Genomic DNA, 25,624 nt, shown 5'->3' with positions numbered 1-25,624 from the left:
AGGCATGACCTTGAGGCTTATCACCATCCTGTTATTCCTCTTCTGATCACTTTTCAGATAACTAATATCCTTGGGTTTATGGCAGTGAGTTTAGTAGAAAGAATGGAATCAGAGGACCTGGGTTCAAATCCATCCAATAGAAGTTTTTATTAAATGCCAGGACACGAGAATACAGTGACAAAAATGAAATCATCCCAGCTCTCAAGAAGTTTCCATTCTACCAGACATCTAAAAGTAACATATATATTAGAAAGTACATTATTCTCTAATTCACATGAAGCCATTGTTAATTTGTGACGTAGTAAGTAACTTTTAATAATACTCTAGAAATAACAGTATATAACAATTGTAACCTTGCCCCCAAACTGTGTAATACACATAGTAAGGCACCACAATTTAATCAGTAAGCATTTATTAATTTCCTACTGTGTACCAGATGTATTAAGCAGGTGACCTAATCTCTCTTGTCCTGAGTTTTGCCATCTATAAAATAAGAAGGTTGGACCAGATGACCCCTATGGTCTTCTCTGGCACCAAACCCTAGTATCACCTAAAATGTCACATCCAGATCTGAAATACTTAACACTACATTGTCACACACTTGATTGCACATGACTGTAGGATTTTTCTCTAGTTTTCACAGGTGCTTCTCACCTGTCTCCTCTTTCCACTAAAGCACTATTTCCTTGAAAGCAGAACTGAGTTCTTCTGTGTTTAGTTCCAATATTACATTTAGAGTGAACACTCAATAAATGAATGTGATCACATGATTTGAGACCTAACATTTGGAAATACTTGTAGATGGTCACCACATTGCTCAGACTGTTGTAAAATTCCACAATGCAGCTGATTTTAGAATTCCCATGACACAGCTGAAACTGAGATTTCTCAATAGCACTCACATTACTTTTTTAAAAAAGTTATCTTTTTTTGCTTGGCATTGTAGATATAACCACGCACACTGTTAAATTTCTCTCTCAGGCAGCAAGAGATACAATTTTCACTATTCCTCCCAAGAGGAAGAGACTGTCTTCTCCTCCAGAACTTCAGGCAAAAGGCTGGGAGCCAAGTTGGAATCTGACCAAAACACAGAACAATGATACAAGATCCTTCATGTAAATGAGTGATAAAGCATCTTTTGTTCCATGCCTCATCTGAAAGATAGTTTGTGCACCTATCTAGTTCTCTATATGTCACATTTAATATTTGACAGGCTACTTAACATTCAAAATATCATTTTAAAAATAAAACTAAACTTTAATTTAGTTTATTCTATGTGAAACTGTAGTTTAAAAAAAGTTGCCTTATCCTCTATTCTATCATCCAGGACATGTTTGTGTCTATGGTACAATGGTGATAATAGATACTCAAAATGTGAATATCTAGAGCCCAGCAAGAAACTGAGTAATTTCTGAATCATTGATGAAAGATTAAGTCAGCATAACTGCGGTGTTAGGTATGTCTTTTTATATTGTAATTCTTTGAAAATTAGTAATCCACATCTGTTGCGTATGGTAGCTCACTATTAACCAAAGTACTATTAACCAAAGTACTGACTAACCAGAGTATCCTGTTTCCTGGCCATGCTGAGACAACAAAGAAATTACTGTACTTTCTTTCTTGGGAACTGTCCTCTCTTTACTTACTTTTTAGCATTAAGAGATAAATTTGATTATTCTCTCTGCAGGATAGCAGTGCTGCTAATCTTAGAAATGGTTCAGAAGTAAAGGAGATGTTCTAAATCTCATTTCTTAGGGAACTCTGGAACTCCGTGGGAGCCGAGAGAAGGAAACAGAGATAGGGACTGGCACCATACCATTCCTAGAATCACAATTTTAAGACTCCTATTTCCAGGAAAAACAAAGGCAAATCTCGGTGATGGGTGATTTCCCTTAGAATGCTACAGCTTTCTTTCAGGAAAGACATCTCAAAACCTTAGGAATATAGAATTCTACTGTCTCACTGTTCTGTGGCTGGTAGCTAGTATGCTCAGATTTTTGAAATATTATGTGAATAGCAAGTAAGTGAAAACATTGGAAAGTTGATTTCCTCAACTGGGCTAGGCTAAAGGAATCTTTCCATATTGAATAAGGAGAAGAGAGAGTTGGTGAGGAAGTTACTTGAATCAGGCTCTGTTACTTCTTATTTGGCATATTTATAGGTTTATCCTTCTTTATAAAGGTACTCTTTTGTACCTTCTCTCTTTTATTAAGTCTCGTTTCCCACTTAGGAAACACAAACCATTTAAGGGTAAGTACTGTTATTTTCAACTGTTAAAACAGGATATTTTAAGTAATGTAGCATTAAGAAAACAAAGCCCTTATAAGCCAAACTAAAAACAAACAAAAAAAAAGAAAGAAAAGAAAAGAAAACTGGGAATCCTCTGATAGATATTGAATCTACTATTAATTATTAACAATACATAGAATTATTAACTTAGAATAGACTGAAAGGAACCAGTCTTAATTTATACTGGGAAAACTTTGGTCAAAAACAAAGTGAGGAGGAGATTGCATGATTTTATAGATCTTTGAATATAAGAAAAAAATAATATCAAATAACTAGCATTCACATACCAATTTTAATTTTATAAGATGCTATATATATTATCTAATTATATTATTACATGTTATTAATATCTTATTATTACAAAATAAAACTAAGAGGAAGGTATTTGAGTTATTTTATCTGAAGCTTAAAGATGAGAATTTTGAGGCTTAGAGAGATTAAATAACTTGTCCACTACCTTAAAGCTTATAAATGTCAAAGGAATTATGTGAATTTAGGTCTTTACTCCAAGTTCAGCATTTTCTGCATTAGAACTTCCTTCCAAACACAGGAGAGTTGGACACATTTCTTCAGTGTTTTAAATTAAATCTTTTCTCCTCATTTTAGGAACTAGTTTTCTTTTCTTTTTTAATTCAATAGTATTTTGTTTTTCCAATTACATGTAAAGATAGTTTTCAACATTCATTTTTTGGTAAGATTTTGAGTTTCAATTTTTCTCCCTCCCTTCTTACCATCTCTCTCCCCAAGACAACAAGCAATCTGATATAAGTTATATATAGTAATTTTTAACATATTTTCCTATTAGTCATGTTAGGAAAGAGAAGCAGAACAAAAGGGGAAAAACAAGAAAGAAAAGGCAAACAAAAAAGGTATAAGTAGTGTAATTTGATCCATATTCAATGTCCTTAGTTCTCTCTTTGGATGCAAAAGGCATTTTTCATCCCAATCTATTAGAAGTGTCTTGGATCAGTATATTGCTAAGAAGAACTAAGTCTGTCAAAGTTGATCATCACATAATCTTGCTCTGTGTACAATGTTCTCCTGGTTCTGCTCACTTCACTCAGCATCAGTTCATATAAGTCTTTTCAGGCTTTTCTGAAATCAGCCTGCTCATCATTTCTCAATAGGATAATAATATTACATTACATTGATGTACCATAATTCATTCAGCCATTCTCCAACTGATGGGCATCCACTCAGTTTCCAGTTCTTTGCTACTATAAAAAGGGCTGCTACATGTAAATCTTTCCCCCTATTTTATGATATCTTGGGATACAGACCCGGTAGTGACACTGCTGAATTAAAGAGTATAGACAGTTTTATAGCCCTTTGGGCATATAGGAACTAGTTTTGTAATATTTTTTGATTCAACTATTGGTATCATTCTAGAAAAATGTTTAGAGCAGCAAGTTGTAATATCTGTATACAAAAAAGCAATGTGTTATATTTATTTATATAAAATCACTACCACATAACTGCAGCATTTAAAGCTATGGCAAAGAAAAGCTGAATGTTTTGAATCCTACATTCTTTCCCTCCTTTATTCTTCCCCAGTAGCAAATTGGTTAGTATATCCTATTGATTCTTCTATTGAAATGCTCTTTATATCTGTTTCCACCAATAATAATGTCAGGACAGACATTAAATCTGATTATCCCAGACAAAGGATGATTTCTACTTTCTGCCCACCCTCACTTTACTCATGAATTCCACTACATACTATCATGTTGTTATACATTACTTGTGGACAGACTTGTGGTCTTAGTTCTCCTACTAGAGTGTAAAGATATTGAGGATAATAAAGAAAAATCACATTTATAGAGTACTTTATGCCTTTCAAAATACTTTTCTTACCATTGTGAGTCCAAGGGTACTCTATATATCTTTGTATATCCATAGCCATGGTATGGTACTTTGCCCATAGCAGGCCATCAATAAATATTTGTTGAATGAATGATATGCTTCAAGCATGTACTTTGCTTTAAATTTCTTCTTACAATAATAATTCTAAAAGAAAAGTAATTTTTCTTTATGTCATCCCTCAAACCATAACTATTTAACCACAGGGTAATTGCTGTATTAAGCATTTAGTTTCCATTATTACTTTACCTCCAGTGTTTTGGTTTTGGGTTTTGTTGTTGTTGTTGTTGTTTGCATATAGTGGACATAGAGATAGATATAGAAAGGAGCTGCTTAGGACCCAATATATAGGATTAGACATGATGAGGAGCATCTTTTAATAAGACTTTTTATATTCCTGCAATGTTAAAAATGGATAGTTTCATCAGTGAGGAAGGGCTTTTTCTACCCATGCAAATCTCAAACCCTCTATAACTTGGGAAATGGACTTCAAGAATTGCTATAGATCATATAGGGGAGGGAATAATGGGAAGATGGCAGAATAATGAAGAAAACTACCTGGTTCTGAAAAATAAATTTCCCCCAAATAAAATTATGCCTCAAAACAAATTTTAGAGTGGGGGAAAAATGATTTAAAAGGGTCCTAAGACTTCCCGGAGTGGCGGTTTAGTCTGACTGAAATGGAGCTAGCACCAGGCAGATCCTGGCTGGGCAACAAACTGGGGGCAGCTGTGTCTGCAACAGCCTTACTTTCAGGGGCTTTTTGTCCAAAGATGGTGTGGGGATTGGGTGCCTGATCAGGGAAGATTCTGGGGACTCTACATTGGTGTGGTCAGGTGGAGTCCCAGGCTATGGCTCCTGTCCAGGAGGAATGAGTATACACTGGTAAGTGGGGCTCTACTGTTTGTGATTGGGCAGGAAAATGGAGTGCATGTTCTAGAGTAGAGATGCAAGCTAAGGCTTGCATTGGCCTAAGGTAGAGCAGAGAGTAAGAGAATTTGCCCTAGTTGGGGTTCAGGATCAGAGGAGTACCAGAAGTTATTTACAAAACAAGATGACCACAATTACCTTGGATTATAGAATGTTGGAAGAACCAAGAGGCCAAAGACCACCCCAGATCTCTCAGAAAATAGCACAAAAATTTTTAGTTCTGAGCCATTATCCCTCACACTACAGAAACAAAACCACACACTAACATAACACTAACAACCAACAATAAGCTGTGTAAAATTTTTTTTTAAACAGAGAAGAAACCCAACCATGGATAGCTACTATGGTGAAAGAGAAGATGAGGGTTCAAACTCAGAAGACAAAACAGCTTCTTGTAAAGCTTCAAAGAAAAATATAAAGTGCTCACAAGTCCCGGAAGAGGTTTTGGAAGAGCTTAAAAGAGGTTTTAAAGATCAAATAAAAGAGTTTAAAGAAAAATTGGGAAAAGAAATAAGAATCATGCAACAATAAAGAGTTGGTAGAATTTATTTGTAAATCTATCTGATTCTGATGCTTTTAATTTAAGGAACTAATTAATAGCCTGTTCAATTTCCTTTTCTAAAACAATTTATTTAAATACTTTATTTCCTCTTCTGTTAATCTTCAGTTTATTTTTTTAAGTATTCTCCCATTTCACCTAAATTAGAATTTATTGGCATATAATTGCACAAAATAATTGCTTTAATTTCTTCACCCTTTTAATGTTTAATACTAGGGATTTTTTTCTTTTAAAAATTTATATTAACTAATAGACTAAATATTTTATCCATTTTTTCATAAAACCAATTCTTATTTATTAGGAATTAATCAATTAATTATTAATTCAATGGTCTTCCTGTATTCAGTTTTATTAATCTTTTCTTTAATTTTCAGGATTTCCAATTTGATATGCTTTCTTTTGAAGAATTAGATAAATCTAAACAAAAAAAAAATAAGAAAGTAAAAGAAGCAAAGAGAATCTTAGATAAGGCAGATATTATGAATATCTAGAGAAAACTGAATAGAATAGAAAAGAATATTCCTTTTTCTCATGGCATGTGACACCTTTACAAAAACTGATCATCTATTAAGCCATTAAAATTTTTATAGTTAAATGCAGAGAAGCAGAAATTATAATGAATCCTTTTAAGATCATAATGCAATAAAAATTACATTTAATAGGGGACCATAGAAATACGATTAAAAATTAATTGGAGATTAAAAGCCTACTCTTGAAAAATGAGTGTTTAAAGAACAAATCATAGAAACAATAAAAATTTTATTAAAGAGAATAAAGAAAACAGAAGATTGGGAGGGGAGGAATTTTGTAGACAATTTCTTAAATAAAGAACTCATATCAAATACACAGAGAACTTTATCAAATTTATAAGAACATGAGTCATTCCCCAATTGATAAATGGTCAAAAGAGATGAAAAGGCAGTTTTGGGAGGAAGAAATCAAAGACATATATAATATGAAAAAATACTCTGAATCATTATTGTTTAGAAAAAAGCAAATTAAAACAACTTGAAGATACCATCTAACACATTATCAGATTGGCTAAAATGATAGAAGGGAAAAATGATAAATATTGGAGGGGATAGAGGAAAATTGGGACATTAATACACTGTTGTTGGAACTATGAAGTGATTCAACATTCAAGAGGACAATTTGGAATTGTGCCCAAAAGAGTTATAAAATTGTGTATACCCTTTGACTCACCTATATCACTATTAGATCTGTTTCCCAAGGTGAACAGGGTAAAAGGAAAAGAAGCTACATCTTCTAAAATATTCATATTAATGTGCGTTTCTAAGTTGTTTTGAGTTACATGAATGATCAAATCAACTACAAAGGACCTATGAAGGAAGAGAAAGGACTGGTATATAGAACTTATATTATATAGTATCATATATAAATCTGTATCAAATATAGGTTTTCTCTAGAGAGAGGTTAGGGGAATGGAGGAAGATAGCTTGGAACTCAAATATGACAATATGGTTGAAAAATGAATTACTTTGTAGTCAACCCTATTATAAGCTTCTTTGGCCTTAAGAAGGCTGATTTCGAGCTACTCAGATCATCACTAAGCCCTTACTGGAAGCTTTTCCATCTTAATAAGAACTGAAAAATTTATATTCTGCTGACACAGCCTTTGGGAACCCAGAGTTATCTTCATGTCATAGTGAAATAGCAGCAGCACAAGAGAGGATAATTTTTAAAAAATGTACATACTTTTAATGTTAGAGAATTTTGCTGGTGCAGAATAATTAGTTTTGTTGTATGATGGTAAGAGCTCAAAATCTCTAAACAACAGTAAAACTTAGAGGAATGTGATTTTTAAAACTTGCCTGGGGCTCACATATATATTAGTCCAGATCTGGTATCATAAATCACATATTCTCAAGGCATTTATTATCTCTACTTTTGCAGAAAGAAAAAAACAACTGAAAGTACTCTGATGCTATTGGACTTTTCAAGGGAAAGTTTTTAAGATGTAACTGAATACTTTTTAAATCTAGATTGAGTAATTATTTTTTATTTTTCCAAAAGTTTATTTATTGATTGTTATTTTTTAAAAGAACATTTTCAAAGACACTCAAGTCTCTTTTGAGTACATTATCCCTTCCACATTGTAACTTTCCCCATTGCAGTTTTGATATATTGTGGGTTAGCATAAGAAATGAAATGGGAATTTGTTGGGGGGTTGGGGGTTGAAGGGGAAGTTTGGCAGAAACTGCTGACAACACTCAAAGGCCAGCAGATGACAGAAAAAGTTTAGAAACTCAGAAATACATAAAATATATGGTATTATGTAATATCAACATATTTTATCTTTTAATATCATAATAATTCAGATTTCTCTGGCATGAAGTGAGGGCCAATATGTGATTTTCCAGATTATGGGGGTGGAAGGCATAACTCCTATAATGTAGAAGGAATAACTGTACTATATTTGGAATTAGAAGACAGAAGCTCAAGCTAGGATCCACTGCTTATTAGCTGTATGTCTTTGCGCTAGTCACTAATGTGGAATCTCAATTTTCTTATTTGAAAAATGATCAGCCTCAGATTTGAGTCTGAAACCTGACTTGGATATTTGCAGCTTTGAAATCATAGTTAAATTACTTAACTTCTCTCATTCTTAATATATTCATTGGTAAAATGGGAATAATAATAATGATGATGATGACACATTATCTCATAGGATTATTGTGAGGCTCAAATTAGGTAATATATGTAGAAGCTTAGCACACCTGGAAAGTATATGAGATAAATGGAAAAAGCTTTTATAATCATAAGGGTAAGTTATATAAATATAAGAAACTATTACATGCTATATAAGTATTATTATGCCATCAAATTGAATATTCTGGGCTATGGAAAGAATGTCCACCCCAGAAGTTAGCCATCTCTTTTGCCAGTTATTGTTGGCAAGAATTAATTTCACTTTTTTACTCCTTTCTTCTGTCCTCTTTCTCCCTCTCCTTCTCAATAACAAACAAAAATATTTTTAATCCCCTCAAAACCCAGCCTCTATTAATCATTCTTTGGTGTTTTAGCTTTTTATAATGGCTTTGATTATCTGCTTCTGGTCTCTTTGTTTAATGAAGAGAAGTGTCAGTTGATTCTTGATTCCTGGGACCCAGTTAATTTAACTGAAACATCCCACTTGAGTGTTTCCTGAAGCTGACCAATTTCTCTACAGTTTAAAATGGACTTAATAAAATATCACTAGGAACAAGAAGTGATGGTTTGCCTCACTTCATGCCAGAGAAATCTGAATTATTATATTAAAAGATAAAATATGTTGATATTATATTATCATATAGACATGGCCTTATTTATGTTCCCATCAAAGGATCTTAACTATCAAAACACTATTTCCTCTACAGGAGGCTCATATGAAGTCAGACTGACAGCATCCTATAATCACAAGGGTTTCTATAGCAATGAGAAAAGATGGGGCTTCTTGCCAAAGCAGAAAGATAAATGAGACTGGGGAACAAAAACTCCAATTGAGCCTATTACAGTGAATGATTCTGAGAACTATGAATGAATGTAACTTTCAGTTGATTTCTGCCTCATTGGAAAGAGTTCTAGGAATGGGCTTGCCATCATAGTGGAAGAGTTTAAGGAATAGTCATGGAAAACATTTACATCATACATGTAAAACTGTAAATAGGGGTTGGCTGGTAAATGTTTAAGAACTGGTTCTCCTATATGACATGCTTTTAAGCTTAATCTGTATTATTAACATTTTTCTATTTCTTAAGTTTAGGAAATCAACAAAATAATCAATCAAGCTCTGGTTTATGTCTTTACTGATTTCCAAGAGGTAAGTACTCATGCTAAAAATTTAATGACTCTTAGGAGCTAAGTTAAGGTAGCTTCAGTATATCCCTCCCTCTAAGCTTAGAAGTAGGTCTTTTTATATTGTAATCTTTGGCTGGAAAATTGTTCCACTCCATCTTTTTGCAGGGTCTGAAACTCTAAAATCTATTTAGAGTCAATATTCAAAGGTATTTGGAGAGATTTGGGGGAGAGCTTTGGGGAGTCTCTGCCCTCACTCTGCCATCTTAACTCCACCTTTCATATTGTGGTCAAATGGTGAGGATTTGAAGCTGGTTCCTCTGACTTCAAAGCTAAACAGAATTCTATTTCTAGAACTTATGTTTACAATCATTGGATAACTGATAATGACCAACATTCTATTTCAACATAAATCTTTTTATTTTAAAAATCTGCATTTGTTATTATTATTTATAATCATGTTTTGATGGCACTGAAAAAACTTTACAAAAATTTCCTTCCAGCATGAATTAGATATCAGAAACATTCTTATCCTCATATCTCATAACAGAAGAGAAAATTAAAGCTCAAGAACACTTATATCTGTCCTCTTCAGATGAATCAAAAATTTCTGAGAGGGATCAAAGCCACCAGGACTCCAGACTTCACACTTACTTATTACAAGACTTAGAAATAGATGATTCATTATAAGTTCATTTAGTCCAATGCCCTCATTTTATAGAGGGAACCATGGTGGCCCAGAGAGAAATGACTTATGCAAGATTACACAAGATTGAAGAGTCACATTTGAACCTAGGTCTTGCGACTCCAGAGATAGTGTTCCATTATGTGACAAAGCCATTCCCTCTGTGGGTCTGATAATTACTGCAATTTGGGCACCATTTGGATTCTTTAAGCATAACCCATGGGCCAGTAAAAGTAATGAGTTTTCAGAAAGTTTGCTGTTTACTCTGACCTGGGGTAGGCACAAATTTATCCTAACCACTAATTACGGTAATGTTAGCATTTTTAAGTGAGGAGGGAAAAAATGTTCTGAAAGGGGAATGTATGGATGTGGAAGAATTAATGAGAACTTCACATACTCCTAGAAGAGTAAGTGGATACACTATGTCTCAGGGAGCTTGGGCAGAATGGAAAGCTCCTTGGGGAAGGAAAGGAAGAACTAAACTCCCTAAAACATTTAGTTCTCATAATTTAATTTGTTGTTTGTAAACAAGTGAATGTGTCATCTGTACTCCAAAAGTTCCTTTAACGATGTTAGCTGTCTGCCAAAGAACCTTTGCCATGTCACCATACTCGAGCAAATGCTGGGACAAAGAAATGGTGAGAAAAAGCTTGGGCTGGGGACTGGTATTAGAATATCACTTCCTCTATCTTTGCTCTCTAAGTAGATATCACTTCTACACAAGTTGTAAGCCTGTGTTCCTCCCTGCCCTTGCAGGGACAAAAGAGATACAAGCACAGACTGCATGGTAGGGCAGGGAATGGAAGGAGGGAAAATATCAGTCCTTATTCTGAGCCTCTGAAGAATTGTTCAGGGAGGGACACCAAAAAAGGATAGGAAAAGTCTGGAAGGAACTGAATGCACTGGGACTCAAGTTGATTTTAAACCTTCTTTGTGGGTTTAAAAAAGTGCCTTGTGTATAGATAGCTAGGATAGTGAGGGTTTTATCTATTAGGAGTTTTATTGTTTGTACAAAATCCAAATGATGCATACTAGGTAAAACCTAGTTAAGTTTTTACTGGATCCCAAATCTTCTGTAAACATTTAGTCACATTCAACAAATATTTATTAAGTCACATGACAAGTATCTGTAGTACAATGGAAAGAGTTGTGGATTGGCCTTAGAGCAATGGGGCTCAAATTCCAACTCTACCAATTGCTAACTATTGGTGTTGGGCAACATATGTAGCTTCTCCGGTCTCAGTTTCTTCATCTGCAAAATGTGGAAGTTAAAATAGAAGAGTCTTAAGGTCTCCGCTAAACCATGAGTCTATGATTTGTCACTCTACATCATCATTGCATCTCCTTAAATAATCCACTAAAGTATGAAAAGCTTATGCTATATAGTGGGGAAGAGCACATTTATGAAATCATAGCTCCTGAAAGTGTTAAACTTTTTGTTGCTGCTGTTATTCAGTCATGTCTGATTCTTTGTGACCCCATGGGCCATATTGTCTATGGGGTTTTCTTGGCCAAGATACTGGAATGGTTTGCCATTTCCTTTTCCAGCGATTTGAGAATGGAGGTTAAATAACCTGCCAGAGTCCTACAGCTAAGTGTTTGAGGCCAGTTTGAACGAGGAAAACAAGTCTTCCTGACTCTAGGTCTGGCACTCTATTGATTGTATCACCTTTCAGTTCCAGTATTATTATCAGGTTGTAACAAAAGACAAAAATTACATATGGAAAGATTTATACGAACTGAGGTAGAATGAATTAAGCAAAGCTAGGAAAACAATATACACATTGACTTTGTTACTGTTTAGTTATGTCCAATTCTTTTTGCCTCCATTTGGGATTTTCTTGGCAAAGATACTAAAGTAGCTTGTCATTTCTTTCTTCAGTTCATTTTGCAGATAAAGAAACTGGGTTAAATTACTTGCTTAGGATCACACAACTAGAAAGTATCCCAGGCTGGTTTGAATTTAGGTTTTTCTGACTGCAGGCCCAGCATTCTATCCCAGCTGCTTTGAACTCTGCTAATTCCTAAACACTGGAGAAGAAGCAGAGGGAAACCCCCAAAATTAAGGACTTCGAATGATTGACAAATCAAGTTCAGATTGGAGGTTCAAGAGGGGAGAGTGATTTACTCTCCAACAGCTGACATATTCATTTTTTCCTAGTAATTATTGGTTGTGGGTCCTAACATAGGTGTTACATTCAAAAAGAAAGAAAAATTCACCATTTATCCATCATATAACAGTTGCTTCCAATCTATACTTGTCAAACATCTCCAAGAAAATGTCAGATGTTGTTTACTTTTTGCATTAATAAAACATTCCCATTGGCAAGGGTCCTAGTATCAGGCATGAAACAAACATTAACAGATCAGGAAAACAGGCAATAGAAAACATGTGAAATGACTTAACAAGGGCAGTAAGTAATAAGTGCATAGCATTCTGATAGCCTTTCTGTCTCCTCTTCCTCCCCTTTCTGCCCCACTCCCCTCTCAGCCTTTCCTCATTTGAATGATACTGCTTCCAAATGTAAACTGAGGCAGGATGGAAGTACAAAGGAGAAATGGAACAAACACTTCTCTTCAAAGTTCTGCTGTTAGCAGTAAATTCAACTGGATTAATAAGAGTTCACATTTTTCTAAAACTTGAAGGTTTTTCAAAGCATTCCTTGATGAATATCTTATTGAATTCTTGACTATCTCACTGATTGGTTCAAGTGCCATTTCCCCCATTTTATAGGGGAGTCAAATGAAACTCTGAGAAGACTCTCCTACATTTTCAGTTTGAGAGATGGGACTTAAAACTTGGCTGTCTGATTCTAGAACCAGAATTCTACCACATTCTGCCTTCTGACATTATCAGCTCTGATATTAATGTTCTGAGCTTGGTGTACTCTGCCAATCCCACCATATTCTCTGTTCATTCTACATAGAGCAACTTGGCACTAGGATTCAAAGAAGTTCCTCCTTTATGGATTTTTTAAAAGTACCTTGGTTATAGATATCTAGGAAGTGATGCTTGAAAATGGAAAATAAATTGGTTATTTTTTGTGGTGAAAAGAACACTAAGGCTGAGAGCCAGAAGAATAGCTGTGGAAATAGAAAACTTCTTTCTAACTCTTACTAGTGTCCACACATTCTCATTGGGCATTTCCCCATCTGTGAAGTGAGGGGATTAGCTTAGATGGCCTCTGAGGTCACTCAACTCTAAAATTATAATCTTATGATCTTACTCTTTATTTGAAGTAAGATGTCAAGCAAATCATTTGACCTCTTTGAACCTAAGATTTCTCAAAGTGAAAGAGCTGGACTAGATTATAAGATTATCTAAAAATATTTTGTGATTTTAAAAGTGTTTGGGAAAGATATGAATAAGGGATTGAGAGTGGTGGATTATATGCTTAGTATTTTAATGGAATTAAGAAGAACAAAACCCACATTTTTTGTCCCTGACTTAAGACCTGGTAAATATGAAATCTGGCTAATGGACACTGAACTCATCTTCACTGTGCATTTGAGAATGTGAATTCCTCTTTTGTGCCTAATCCAGGATTTTTGCCAAACTCACAATTTTTTTTTTATTGTGAAATGGTCATAATAAAACTTAGGCTGTATTTATGCTGGCAAATAAAAGGAAAAGTGAGGCTGAAAAAACCAGATTCCAAACTTATACAATACATGCTGTTTCAGCCTTACCCCTTGGAGGCCTGTTCAGAGTGAAGCTTGCAACCAACTGACTACCTGAACCAAAATCCCACAAGTGACTTTTCACTAATTGCTAAGGACTCAGGTTCATTTGACTATTTATATGCAAACATAATCTGAAGGGCCCCAAATAAATATCCTAGGGAAATATTTGGGAATTTCTACTTCCAGGTTCTATTTTTTTTTTTTTTTTAATGGTATAGAAGAGAGAAAATAGAAAAAACTGTTAATTTGGAATCAGAGGACTTGCATTCAGATCCCAGCTCTGCTACTGGACACATGAGTATCTATGAACAAATCTCTTACTTTTCTTCTGTAAAATGAAGGGATTGGACTAAACTATTCTCTCTTAGCCAAGGATGGAACAGATCATTCACAAAAGTGGAAAGATATGTACAGACTAAATGCTATCAGAATATTTGAAGTGATCAAGCCAAAAGGCTAGCTTTCATTCAGCTACCTGATAATCAACCAACCCCCAGCCTCTAATTGCAGGCCTAACTTAGAATAAATCATATCTATATAAAACCAGCCAAAAGGTCACAGATTAGGGGCAAAAATCTCTGTCAGATCTCAATCTATGATTGTATCTTTTTTGTATTCCCACCACATAGCCCAGGGACCAGCATATTTCAGATATTTAATAAATGCTTTGTTGATTCACTAATTACATAAACTTTGGAAGGATTTGACTCTGAATTAGAAATGGCTGTTGTAGTTCCAATTGGGCCCTCAGATACTAGCTATGTGACTCTGAACAAGTCACTTAACCATATTTAGGGATATTAATAGCACTTACCTCCCAGGGATATCTGAAGAAAAAAGGAGAGACTGATTCTAAAGTACTTAACATAGTGCCTGGCACATAGTAAACACCACATAAATGGTAGCTATCGTTATTAGAAATCTATATTTCCTTTCAAAAGACTTTGATTAAATGATTGGCTTTTTGTGCTATGTAAGATGGACAGCAAGACTTCACTCTGTGCTATCAGACTGCCAGCTATCTCACTTGAGAAAGAAAAGGAATTTTACAGTACAAAAAGAAGATATACGATCAAGTCTTAAAACAAAGGGATTAAAAACCTGTGACTAATTAAAATAAGCTAAGTCAAATCACTAGCGCAAATCACCCACATTGTATGGCAGTGGCTTCTTTCCATTATCTTAAGATAGAGAGCCCTAATGAGAGGCTGATTCCAGCAGGATTTGTGAAATAATGGATTTCTATAACAGGCCCACCACTCTCTTTTCCTCCAGAAAACAAACAAAACAACCCAAAACATGCATCCAACACTCAGCAGCTCCTGCTTTCCTTTTTATAAAGTGAAAAAAAAAAAAAAAAGGTTTAGTATTCATTTCCCCTCTTCCAAAATGTACCTGGTGCCATTTCCTTTCAGACAGGTTGGCACCTCTCTCCCTGTTCAGGAAGGATTCGATCACTCAGAGAGAGCCCTGTGGGGGTATTATTTCTAACTCCGCAGATTGGAGGGATCGCTGCCAGTCTTGCATAGAACCCTATTGTATGATTACTAGCCCAACAGCTCTGGAGAATTTAACACGAGATCCATTCATGCTTCTGACACCTCACTGGCACACCCTCCTGCACAGAAGCTTGTAGAGATGTAATAATAGCTGATGGCAAGAGGAAGATTCTTCATGGATGGGAGCAAGAAATGGACAATAAAAGGTCACATCCTGGATTCCAGACCATTCATTCTTGAAGGTGACCTGGGGATCAGGTTGGGCCAGTGAGATCTTCTCTAGTAGAAAAGAAAATTAGAACATATGTTCTACTTATGGTGGGTCATCATCTATACTAAAAAAAATTGACCATATTTGTGTTAAAGATGGAAGAGACCTTAGAAATCATTTACTACAGTTTTCTCATTTGATAGTTGAGAAAATGATGCTCTAGTTATTGCATGTGTTCTACTTATGGTGGGTCATCTATACTAAAAAAAAAAAACAAAAACTTTACCAGATTTTTGTTAAAGATGAAAGAGACCTTGGAAATCATTTAGTGCAGTTCTCTTATTTGACAATTGAGGAAATGATGCTCTAGTTAGAATGGAAATATTAAAATGACTTATCCCAGATATAACTAGAAATTTTATTTTTAATCAAGGGCAAAAAAATAAAAACATAAAACTTCCTAATAAACCCAAATCAGTTGGAAGGGCTGTGGTGATAGTGGCCAAGGAAAAACACATGCTTCTGAATTTCAGAACCCTGGGCCAAAGCCTCATTTACCCTACCCTAGTTCTTATAGTATAATAATGTTAGGAGAAGGAAGGCTGGCAAGAGGGATTGAAGGCACAAAGCCTTTTCCAGGATGGAGATTGAATCTTTTTTCCAAACAACAAAGAAAAATAGGGATGAAGTCTTATTTTGCCCTGCTTATCAATTACTGTTTCAGTAAGCTACTAGCATCCAACTGGCCTGAAGGAACTGCTATAGCTTTAGCTGGACTTAACATTAGGCTTAAAAACATAAGGCTAGTGAAGTCTACTGTAGACATGGTCAGTAAAGAAAGGGAAGTCGGGTCAAGTCCAAAGAGAGTAATATTGCTCGGGAAGCCCTCCAATTTAGCACACTGTGTCTAGCTTCTATTTTCATTTCATGTTCCAGCTGCTTCGTTTTACTCCTCAGCCCTCCCAGTGTTCACATCCCCATCAAAGAAATAAAACACTGAGTCCAGCTACTCACTATCAAGGGCTCCATAAATCCTAGTAACAAAAGGAGACTTAACTTTAGCAAATCCTACAAATCGTTTGGAGCGATAGGCCTGCAGAGGACCCTTTGTGAATAATCCAACCCAGATTTCCATTTTTCAGAATACAATATTTTCACTGTCTGCCCTCTGTTGAAAGATATTCAACTTTAATTAATTAATAACTAATTAAGGTTCCTCTGCTGCCTGCAGGGTTAAGCCACACCTGGTCTTCCTAAATCCAAGATCTCAGTGACCACCTCATCTAACCCCAAACTCTGGAATCCTGAACAGAACTTTCAGAATTCTCACTATCTCACCATCATTAGTCAAATGTAATCTAGGGAAAACTTTCTCAATTAAATTTAATTTTCAGATCAAATTCTTCCTTCCTCAGGAAGATTTCTTAGACCATTACAGGTTTCTTAACTTTTTTTGTATTATGGAACCCTTTGGCAATCTCTTCTCAGAATATATTTTGAAATGCATATAATAAAGTACATAGGATTTTAAAACACCAGTTATAGTAAAACATGGTTGTCATGATATTTTTATAAATTCACCAACCTCAAGAACTCCTGCATTCAGCACATAATGACCTCTTTTTTACACTGTGATAGAACTTATTGTTCGAACCATTCCTTCAATAATGTGACACTGCTTGTGTTTATTAAATGTTATATTTCTCTTTTGTGCTACTATTTATTTTTTCATGTCCTACCTCTATAACTAGATTATAAATCCACTGAGGGCAAGTTAGATGCATGATTACAAGCAGGCCCATATCTCATCATCCCTACTCTAAAGAAATACCTTCTGAGTGCTATTTTCCCCTCCTCAATCCATATTTCCTATTTTATCTATTTTTGGAAACACTATTGGATTTCAGATTATTTTGAATCTAGTCAGGACTGGAATTGCATAGATTCCTGAAGTATTCTAGGTCTGATAGCATGCTTATGTGCGTGTGTGCGTGTGTGTGTGTGTGTGTGTGTGTGTGTGTATCTACTATCCCTTTTGGGACTTAACTCCATCAGTTATCTCCACTTTTGCATCTTTAGATCTTATCTTTCCAATGACTCCTTCCCTTTTGTCTACAAACATACTCTGCTTAGAAAAAAACAAACCAAAAAACCCTTCCTTTGACCCTACCATCCCACCAAGTTAACATGATATCCCTGACCTTTATTTTACCACTAAATTGCAGGAAGTATACTCTACATTCAGTTTTTTGCTTTTGCAAATTGTAATTGGGGGAGGGAGGGGGCCAGACTGTTTCTTTTACAACATGACTAATATGGAAATATGTTTTACATGATTATATATATATAACCTATATTAAATTGCTTGCTGTCTTAGGGAAGAGGGTAAAGAATGGAGGAAGAAAATTTGGAACTCAAAGATTTATAAAAAATGAATGTTAAAAATTGTCTTTATGTGTAATTTAAAAAAATGCTATTAAAAAAAAGGATAGGTTACATTCATTGCCTCCATGTCTTTGCCTCCTACTCACTCTAAAATCAGTAGTTCTCAAAGTATGGTCTAAAGAATCCTGGGGATCTCTGAAACCCTTTTAGAGGGTCTACAAATTAAAAAATAGTTTTTATTTCCAATATGGTAAATGTCTATAAATATAATTCAGATAAACAAAAACTCTTTGGAGAGATCCGCAATAATTTTTAATAGGATAAAACAGGATATCTTAATAGGATAAAGATACTGAAAACAAAAGTTTGAGAACCACTGAGCTAAATCTTCCCTCATCCTTGACTCAAAGCTCCATGTTTCTGCTCACTAGGACAAGAGAACTTCTAAACTGGTTAATGGAAGCACAGAAATGGAATTAGGGTGAGGGTCAGAAATGGAATGGGTTGCCTTGAGAGGCTCTTGGGGATTTTGAATTGGAGATTATTGCAGAAAGAAGATTATTGGAGTAGATGATCAATCAAATAATCAACATTTATTAATGCTAGGCACTAGCCTTAAGCACTATATGTGCTAGGCACTGTAGTAGGTAAACTGTGGAAATGAAAAGAGGCAAAAGCCAGTTCCTTTTCACAAGGAGTTTATAATCTAATGATGATCCCTAAGGACGCTTCCAAGAGGTTTTATGATCCTTTGAGGCAAACCATGGACAAATGCATTCTTTTGAGAGTATAGCCTCTGGTTTTCTTCCAGTGCCATAGGTTTCTCCTCATTGTGACTGATCAGATTCAATCCAGTGGAGAGAAGGGACAGTCTAGTGAAAATGCGGAAGGAGAAAAAAATTAAGAATGATGCAAATGGAAGCAGCTCTGAACAACAAAAAATGTTGTTTGGATTTAGAGGACAATTAGGTTAAATCCATTTTGTATTTATTATCTATATGACTGAATCTCATCCATAAATTGAGAGAGTTGGGTTGGGCTAAATGATCTCTAAAGTCCTTTCCAGAGAGATAATGACAGCACATTCTTTCCTTTACCCCTCTCTAGTAATAAGTGATTGCAAACAACAAACATCTTCATTAGTGCTTTTTTGCAATCATAAAGAATTTTAATCCCTGAGCCAGAGTATAAAACTTTGAAATTTTAGCAAGTATATTTAAGTTTTTTAAAAATTAATTTTTTCATTTTCATGTTGCTTCTTGCACTTGTGGGGTTCCATTTCAACTAGACATAGATCATAACTCTGTGGTTTGGGCTACTGGAAATTAGTTATTTTTAGCTTACTAAAGGTCATCTTAAACAGTTTTTAGTGAGATCACTTTTTGACTTCAGCTTTTTATTAGAACTTAGGGGTTGAAGTCAAACTAGCAATGAGAATTAATGTTTAACAGTTCTGACGATTGATGTCGGCCAGATAAATTATTTCCATTTGAATGCTTATTTACCTAATTTACCTTTTTCATTGCTATCTCAGTGACCTGGAAGATAAGCAGTGCCTTTTCCTCTACTTGAAAGGAATCTTCCTCACTCTATTTCTTACCCCAAATTTGCTATCGCCCAGTGTACTTCCTCATACTCCTGTGAAGCCCTAAGGGTGAGTCTTAGGCTGCCCGGGGGAGGGGAGGCGGAGATATGGGAAGTAAAAGAATAAAAGAAACTCTATTCTAGTGAATTTACTCCATTTATTTTGAGGTTCTTCTGCCAGATTGATAATATGGTCATTCAATGACCAAATGAATTAATTACATTCTATACTAGAACTATTCATGAGGTCATCTTTCTTCCCCCCTCACATATAAAACTAGCTCTAAAGTTCATCCATTCATCCAACATTCAATTTGTCTACTATGTATAAGATATTATGTGTGATGTTGGAAATATAAATATACAAATTGTGGGGAGCCTGCACTAATCTACAGCCACATAAGGCCAACCTTGAATAGGTTGAATCTCCTAATCACATCATACCAAAGACTTCCTGAATAGGAATCTCCTAATCACATCCTAACTTTGAATAGGCAGATATGTAGGCATCCCCTAATCACATCATAGAGCTTCCTGCCACCAGAAACATCTGAGCAGCTCATCCTAGGGCGGGATACCAACCCTTTGTCTAGGACCCTCACCCAGTACTGTGTTTGAATAACCCTGCCTTCTTTTCTGCTGCTATATATATCTGTACTATTGCACCCATTAAAATGAGGCTTGATCAGAATGATTTGACTTGCCATCATTTTGCGCCTCCCCCTCTCTCTTGCCCTTATCTCTTTTTCTCAAGGTGATTGGCTTAAAATATAAGAAAAAGCAAAAAAGAAGACTGGATTAAATTAAATTAAAATTAAATTTAAAATTGGCAAATATTCAGAAAACAGGAAAGTTATATAATGTCAGTATTTTTGACTATGGCCTGATTATGCTTCCCCTCTTCCTCCCAGCCCCAACTACTTTGACAAAACTTAAGGCCTTGGACTTGGAATCTCAGAAACTTGGATTAAAAACCAGATACTTCCTACCTATATCAAAGTCATTTAAACTGCTTGATCCTCATCTAATAAGGAAGTTGAGGTTCTTTCCAATTTTAGATTTCTGATTTTATTCATTTGATAGGAAAAATTCAAACATGTATCTAATACTGATTTGTTTTAAAAGCACTATTCTGTCTCTGAGAATGAATCAACCTCAATAAACCTACAAATCTGTTAAGAGATCTATTTAACTTTGGACTTTAATGATTTCTAAGATTTCTTCTAGTTCTAAATCAATGTTTCTGTGATCTTGTTCCTTCCTCAAAGTAAAAATAAAAATGTGTGTGAGCATCTTGAGCAATACATTTTAGTTCTACTTCTCTTGGATGCTCAAGCCTTAAGACAAGTTCACTGCTTCACCTTTGCTACATAAAGCAGACACCACTGTCACATGGAGGCAGTTACCTGAGGTATGGCCATTATCCTTTGAGGAAAAAACTTAAAACAAAACTTCTATGGGATCTGTCTTATAATCTTAACCTTCCCTTTTTTGTGTGCATGGTAGAAACATCATGCCACAAAGAATCCTCATCTTTCCTTAGCATGTATAATCCGTGACATGATGAAATTTTTATGGCTTAGCTAAACATCTGCAGAAAAAAATACCAAAAACCAGCCTGCCTGACAGTCTGTTCTATGGGATTTGAACTGTAAAAGAGACAAACTATGTCGGGAGTCAGCCAAACCAATGAAATACCTGCCAAACCACACCTTATCCTTCTCAATCAGCAAAAATATTATCCACTGCCTGACTCCTCTTACCTCACCAATAAGGGCTCATTTATTCCCTTATTAGGACACTGGCAGGGAAGAGAAAGACTGGCCATGCTTGATGGCCCCAAGAGTGGCTTCGACATGTGCTGCTCATCAAGTAAAAAGAGAAGTGGCTAATGGACATCGAAGGGAGGGGACTGGAAAAATTAAAGCCTCATCAGATGGAAGACAACCTATTTGGTATAGGCTGCAATTATGGTTTTGTAAAGAAAAGAAAAGAAAATAAACTGAGGCACTAATATGCTTTTTCTTTTAAATGCATTTTTAGGAAGGGTGTTTTTGAAGCTTTCCTTGGAAATTCAGTTCAGAGAAGGCTTAAATTGAGAGTGGAGAGGGAATTGATTATACGGAAGCCAATATCCATTTGGCGAGGTTTACTGGTTTAGATGGGCCTGAAGTCAATTGGTCTTCGATCCTGAACAGCCTTGCAATGTCTCTCTCTGCCATGGGTCACCAGAGTATCAGCAAAAGTTCTCTTTGGACTTCTGAGTAGATTACAAGAATCATATCCATGGGTATGGCTTTTTCCCTATATTCCCTTCCTGTAACCTTGGCTTATATTCATACTCCTCCTCTTCAACCCTTACTCATCAGCCAGACTGGATCTTTTATTATTATTTTTAAATGAATGTTTTAGTTTTTTCTTCTTCCATCACTACCGTTTCTCAAATGGACCTATGCAGTATAAGACAATTAAAAGTCTATTTTGTAATCCCTCCCAGATTGTGACTTGGTCACTCTTTTTTCCTCATCTTCATCATACTACTTACTCTCTGTTCCATGACTAAGTAAGAGCTGTCTCATAGGTTCAAGCCCACTCCAAGTTGGATCAGGAAGTTCAGTTCAGAAAAAGCTGATTCAAATTCTTGTGTCTCCTCAAAGACTTCTTGGATCATGGCTGCTCTAGACTTGATTCCTAGGGATCACTTTTCCATCTTTGAAGAGGCATCTATTAAGACAAGTCTCTAGAGGAAGAGTTCTTATAAGGGGTCCACCGATAGATTTTAAGGGATCTGTGAACTTGAGTAGGGGGAAAATGAGATCTTTATTTTCACCTACTCTTAACTGAAATTTAAAATTTCCTTCAATTATCTAAAAATATGATTTTGAGAAGAAGTCCATAAAGGGATCCATGACACATACACACACACAAAAAGTGAAGAACTCCTGCTCTGAAGATATATAGGAGACTGTCAGGTAAATTGAAAGCATAGTCTGTTCTATCCTGTTCCTTTTGGGGGTTCCAGGTGACAAATTTCCTGTTTTAATGACATTAGAAATATAAAAGTGATAGTCATTACTAATTGAAAGTAAACTAGAATATAAAATTGGTAAAGAACAAAATGAAATGGGCAAGATACTTCTGACTGGGAAAAAAGAAGGAAAGACTGAAAAAACAGATAATATCAAATGATGGGCTACTTGTTTAAATCATTTTAGATGGTTAATACAGATAAAGACATAATTTGGAAGTGATGATCAGGTGAGGATTAAATGTTAATTTTTTTAAATTAAGTTTGGGTTGTTTTCCTTTGTCATGGGACAAGAATAATAGTAAAGATGACATAGTTTATCTTTCCATGAGAGTTTGTCTCCCTATGAGGAAAATGAGGCACTTATAGTTATGCATGCATAATCATTTAGGATTATTGAATTATCATTTAGCTGCTAGGTTGGTAATTTGCTAAAAAGTCTCACCAAGTTTTGAAGGATCAATGCATATGACTCACATCTCAGGAATAGTTTCCTCATCATTACAATCTAATGTAATAAGTTGAATGCAGCTAGATTCACTGACTCACTAGACACTGATAATTAGGCCATTTTGTAAACTTATAAGGGGAAGACCCTAAGCCTACTCAAAGGAGACAGAACCATGGTCAATGGCCCTTATCACTTCATATCTGGACAGAACAATGGTCAACAGTCCCCCTGGTGCTGGCCCTCATCACTTCACGTCTGGACCACTGTAATAACCTTTTGGTTGATCTCCCCTTCAAGTCTCCAAATCATCATCCACTTAGTTGTCAAAGCATTTTCCCTAAAGCATATGAAACATTCCCTCTCTCCCCCCAATAAACTCCCATGGCTCTCAAGTGTCCAATTCATCATCCACTTAGTTATCAAAGCATTTTTCCTAAAGTAGATTTAATACTCCCACCCCCCAATAAACTCCTATGACTCTCTATTTCCTTCAGGATCAAGACATATACAACCTTGCATAAATTGGGCCCTTCCTACCTTTCCAGCTTATACTTTTGAAAAGAGATCCATAAAGGGATCCATGACATACACACACAAAAGTGAAGAACTCCTGCTCTGGAGATATATAGGAGACTGTCAGGTAAATTGAAAGCATAGTCTGTCCTATCCTGTTCCTGTTGCAGCTTCCAGGTTACAAATTCCCTGTTTTAATGACATTAGCAAAACTGTTCTTACTGTTCCTTGTACATGGCACTCCATCTTCCAGTTTTATGCCTTTTCACTAACTGTCCCCCACCTAGATTGCTTTCCTTTCTCACTTCTATTTCTGGGTTTTTCTGACTCCTTCAAAACTCAGCCTAAATCCCACCTTCTTTATGAGACTTTTCACAATCTCCCATTCTCCACTAATAGGGCCTTCCCTCTGAAATTTTCTCCTTTAGTCATTTTTAGGGTTTTCTTGGCAAAGATAATGGAATTATTTGTCATTTGCTTCTCCAGTTCATTTTACAGATGAGGAAACTGAGGCAAAAGTAGTTGCACAAGGTCACTCAGCTACTAAATATCTAAGGCCAGATTTGACCTTAGGAAGATTTCTTCCTGATTCCAGGCTTTTTTTCACTAGCTACTCCTCCCTCTGAAATTATCTTCCATTAATATTATACATATTTTGTATGTTCACTTATTTCTATGCAGTTTCCATGATTAAAATATGAGCTCTCTAAAGTTAGGGTCTTTTTTTGTTGTTACTGTTCTTTTCTTATGTACCCCCAATACTGAGCACAGGGTCCAGCAAAATAAATGCTTATTGATTGACTAACAGTCATCACAAATTCCTCTCTGTCACTTTTCTTGATGGACCTTGGAGGAACATGGAAAAGTATAGTTTTCAGTGTTCAATATTCAAGCTGAGTATAAATAATGAGAACCAAAGAGAAGTTCTCTAAACATTTTGTAAAATTGGAGAGAACTGAATAGAATGTTCTGACTAATCAAAGAATCTCAAACATCTTCTCACTGATAATAACAAGACTAGATAAGGCCAGAAGATGCACTATATATCCCTTGACATTGTCTCCATAGTTCACTTGTCCTATAAACCATTAAACCCCATCAGTCTTTATTAAAGGTAGATAGGTTTAGTTAACTTATAATTAAAAAGATCAGACATTTTTATGACCAGGGAGGTATATTTCCTAGTCCTAAGGAAGAAATAATTCCATACTAACTTCTTCCAGCTCACTTTGATTTTGTATCCTTGGAGGAGTTTACATGTAGTCTGAGTTAAAATTTAAGTAATAATAATAACTAGCATTTATACGGTACCTTAAGGTTGGCAAAGCATTTTAAAAATGTCTTCTTTTATCCCCAGAACAACGTTGTGAGGTAGATGCTATTATTATCCTCATTTGTAGATGAGGAAACTGAGGCAAAGAGGTTAAATTATTTGTCTAAGGTAACACAGTTAGTGGCAGTGGGAGAATTTGAATTCAGGTTTTCTTTACTCCAGGTCCAGTGTTCTATCTATTGCACCACCTAGCTGCCTCAAAATCAGATCAGAAAAATTACCAAATCAGAGCCTAAAGTCCTATGCGCGGTTATTAGTTACAACATTCATCTGCAAGTTTCTAAGACATACTCATGTTTTGAGTTACCAGGCAACTGGTCAGAGAAATACATATCCTCATTTCCTCCCTTACATTTCCAGCTGGCTAGAATTTTAAATATCCTTGATGCTTGTTGATTTGTTAATTAGGAATAAAAATTCATGTAAAATTACTTGAAATTTTATAGTACTGAGTTTCAAGATCAAATGATTCCAATTTGCTTCCAAGTGGCATTTTTGGATGGCTTCTCTCTTTTTCTGGGACGAGCTTTTAACTTCTTTATTCTTTTAGTGACAACATAGGATATGTCTAATTAATCTTACAGATAGCCCATCAACACCATCTGACATCATGTATGATGGGCAAACTTGTACTGTAATACGTGCTGTTGTATATCATTGCTGATGAAGCCTAATGTTTAATTAGTCGTGTCCTCCATTTTCCCTCCTTGCGGCTCTCCTTGGACTTTTCTAGTGTCTGGTAACCATATGTAGGAGAGACCTAAGACCTATTGCTCTGTAACCTAGTGAAAGTCTGGGAAGTAAAGCATTCCTCCATA

The 25,624-nt window shown here is 35.5% G+C and overlaps 1 protein-coding gene and 1 long non-coding RNA gene across 14 annotated transcripts in view; one reads left to right on the top strand and one right to left on the bottom strand.

The window, feature by feature from the left end:
- CALD1 (caldesmon 1) overlaps nt 1–25,624 on the bottom strand; it is a 239,709-nt gene that overhangs the window by 41,505 nt on the left and 172,580 nt on the right. The gene's annotated exons all lie outside the window — the stretch shown is intronic.
- Nucleotides 9,090–25,624, top strand: part of LOC116419392 — a 36,588-nt gene continuing 20,053 nt past the window's right edge. For 3 of the 4 annotated variants that reach the window (XR_004229691.1, XR_004229692.1, XR_004229689.1), the window contains exons 1-2: nt 9,090–9,458; nt 21,279–21,771. This is a non-coding gene — a long non-coding RNA (uncharacterized LOC116419392). The remainder of the gene's footprint in view (nt 9,459–21,278; nt 21,772–25,624) is intronic. The other variant, XR_004229690.1, reaches the window with a different exon arrangement.

The sequence above is a fragment of the Sarcophilus harrisii genome, chromosome 5 (assembly GCF_902635505.1).
Source record: "Sarcophilus harrisii chromosome 5, mSarHar1.11, whole genome shotgun sequence".
NCBI lineage: Eukaryota > Metazoa > Chordata > Mammalia > Dasyuromorphia > Dasyuridae > Sarcophilus > Sarcophilus harrisii.
The sequence above is the reverse complement of the archived record's forward strand: the minus strand, read 5'-3'. Positions and strand labels throughout refer to the sequence as shown.